Source organism: Gymnoscopelus braueri, assembly GCF_963280865.1.
Source record: "Gymnoscopelus braueri genome assembly, chromosome: 2".
In the NCBI taxonomy this organism is placed as follows: Eukaryota; Metazoa; Chordata; class Actinopteri; order Myctophiformes; family Myctophidae; genus Gymnoscopelus; species Gymnoscopelus braueri.
The window spans coordinates 13,837,326-13,840,244 of NC_137604.1; the positions used below are offsets into that span (position 1 = coordinate 13,837,326).

Sequence of the window (2,919 nt, forward strand, 5' to 3'; positions counted from 1 at the left end):
CAGAACCAGGCAGTTACTTGCAGCTATTTGTAACATGCCTGCTTGACAGCTTCCCTCGCACCAAAAATGTATAAAATAATAGCATAGTAAATGAACCCTTTAACGAACCAGTTACAAATTCCTCAACGGTTTCCGGTTTCGGTTAACTATGAACATTTTGTTGATTTTGGTTTCCACGGTCTTGTGGCCCCCAACTTCAAGTCATTTGTGGCCCCCTGCCTAATCTAGCTGCCCCAGACGTGCTAAAACAACACACAGCACAGCAGATCTACAGTAGTATATTAGGAAGCATATCGCCCAGAGTGGTGGATGGCCACAATTTACTCACCAATGATTACGTTCACCATTTCTTGTAGCAGTGTCTTGACTGCAAATGCAGTAGCCGGCAGGTGTTAATTAACACTGAGTGAGTCCCAAACATTCCTTCATTCTAAACAGTAGCCTACATCTTATTCTTATCGGGTTATTGGTTGGTTAACCATTAACGAGCTTCAGTTACCGGTTAAGAAAAAATATTGTATTTTTACATTGGAATATGGAATGTGTTCCACGGGCCACAAGAAAGCTCAGCTGGGGCCGGATTTGGCCCGCGGGCCGCCAGTTGAATACCACTGTACTAGAGTGTCAAGCTAAAGTAGTGAAAAATAGCCAATCTACAAGCTCACAACGCGTCGCATCCACGACGTGTTGTGAGCTTGTAGATCTGCTATTTTCATTATTTCTGAAAATATTTGTTCCATTTCCTGAAAAGTTACGTTTTTTTTTGGACATACAAGGTTTCCACCCGACAGCAACCATCAATAGGATCAGGCCAATACACAGTAACTCTCCTCCTTTTCACGTGGCGCTGGTGTTTCAGGTCCAGGCGTCTGCAGGAGGAACTGTGTCCAGTCTGGCCTGGTGACAGGCAGCTGGGTCTGGAAGTGGTTCCAGAACTTGTGGTGGTAGACGTCTGGCTCTCTGCTGATGCGGTTCTGGAAGCCGATGTACAGGTCGTCCCACAGGAGGCCATTCAGCGCCACGTGTCTCATGACTCCCATCCTGTTTCGGATCTCCACATAGGCGTGGTTCCTGTCAGGCCTCTTGGTAGGGAAGGAGAGATCGAGGAAGTCCACTGTGTAGTCGTAGCCGCCGAGCCCGGCCTTAAAGTCGTCGTCTGTCTCAATCACCCGCACAACTAGGTTGTAGTCTTTGAAACCTGCCCAGTTGTAATAGAACTGGATCCAACCGGGACGTCCGAAGATCTCACAGCCGATGGCGCTGTTCAGCTCATCCAGATACGAGTCAAAATCCCAGCTGTCCTTGTAGATCTTCGTGCCGTCAGGTGGATTGGTGACGGACCCACTGAGTCTCTGGTCTGGGTCTTTTAATGCGAGGGCCAGATCCAACGCTGCACCTGGCCTGGGTGTCCACGTCCTGATGCCGGGTGACTTCTTATTGATACGACCGTTGAGCTCTTCTGCAGTGTTCTTGACATTTGTGTCCTTAATGTAGCCGTCTGACGGATGTGCCTCCACAAAGTAACCCGCCATTGGGCAGTAGATCTTAGGCTGTGAGGATTTCATCAGACCAGACTTGTAGACCAGGAGCTTCTTGCGCTCGTTTCTTATGAACTCTGCCTTCCACTCCTCAGTGTATTTCCCCCCATGAAAGGTCATGGGGAACCCGGAGGCCCCCCCGGCAAAGTCGCCCATCATCAAATCCACGTCGTGTGGCAGCCTCCCCCCGTTAGGCCTGGTGCAGTCCACCGTGTTCACGATCATGTGACCTTTATAGTCGACAATGATGCAGGTGTCCATTTCCGGATGGACGCCGTCCATCAGGATCATGAACCGCAGGTGCTCGTCGACATTTTGCCAGATGCCAAAAGGAACCACGTTGATGTTTGTCAGCTTAACGTGGCTTTGCTCCAAGTACCAAAAGACCGGTCTTGATGTGTCACCCACATAAATGGGCGCGTCCGGCCTCCTCTCTGACAGGACCTTCAGCGTGGGGTAACTGAGGTGGTCCGAGTGCATATGGCTGACATAGATGAAGTCTGCCCTGCACAGTCTGTCAAAGGAGTCTGCAGGTGGCTCATGGAGAAGCCACCAGCCCCTGGCAAAGGCCGGACCCTTGAGCCAGGGATCGAATATGACCCTCCTCTCTCCGAGCTTCAGCTCCATGCATGCGTGGGTCAGGTAGGTGACGGTCACTTCCCCCTCCTTCAGTTCCACAGCGGGGCGAGGGTCCGCCAGCCAGGGGTCTGGAGGACTCAGCTCCAATAGCTCCGTCCTTCAACATTTCAATTTCAAGCTCGTCTTGTGCAAAACTGTCTGGTGGATTGACATACTGCATGGTCGACACATCCAGCTTCCAGGTGTGTTTGGTGCACTTCACAACGCATTCCTCTATGTCTTGTATGAATAACCCACCTTGGTGTTTGCACTGGTTCTTGCACGCCTTTAGGACGTTGCCCTCCTTCTTGTACATGATGTAACATTTACCATCATTTTTCGTGAAATTGATTCCGTCTTTGAGCGAGCGAACGGCCTCGGAATCCAGAGTCAGCAGTGGCTTTGCTTCCTGGGCAGACATTTCAGCAGTCAGTACGATTGAGGAGTACCGAAATGATGCGAGACTTACAGTTCCACCCACTTCAGAGTCTGAGAGGAGTGTCTCTCTGTCGGTGCAGATATGCAAATGTAGGAACAGCAAACACCTCCTCCTGCTGAATTTACCTGCCGTGCTTTCACCTGAGATTCATTATTTTCTGTTGATCACACAGACTGCATCTGCCGAACACTACACCTGCTGCTCCCCTGTGATGATGCAAAAGACCGGTCCCTCCGGTGCGTGTAGCTTCCTCTCACCACACCCGTCTCCAACTTCCATGAGATGAGGTCAAATAAATGTTAATATTAATTTGCTAACTTATTA

General features: G+C 50.1%; 1 pseudogene across 1 annotated transcript; it reads right to left on the reverse strand.

The window, feature by feature from the left end:
• Nucleotides 1-806: 806 nt before the first annotated feature.
• Nucleotides 807-2,577, reverse strand: LOC308094249 (cytidine monophosphate-N-acetylneuraminic acid hydroxylase-like; annotated as a pseudogene). Its single transcript has one exon. The product of its transcript is annotated as a cytidine monophosphate-N-acetylneuraminic acid hydroxylase-like (transcript).
• Nucleotides 2,578-2,919: the final 342 nt, after the last annotated feature.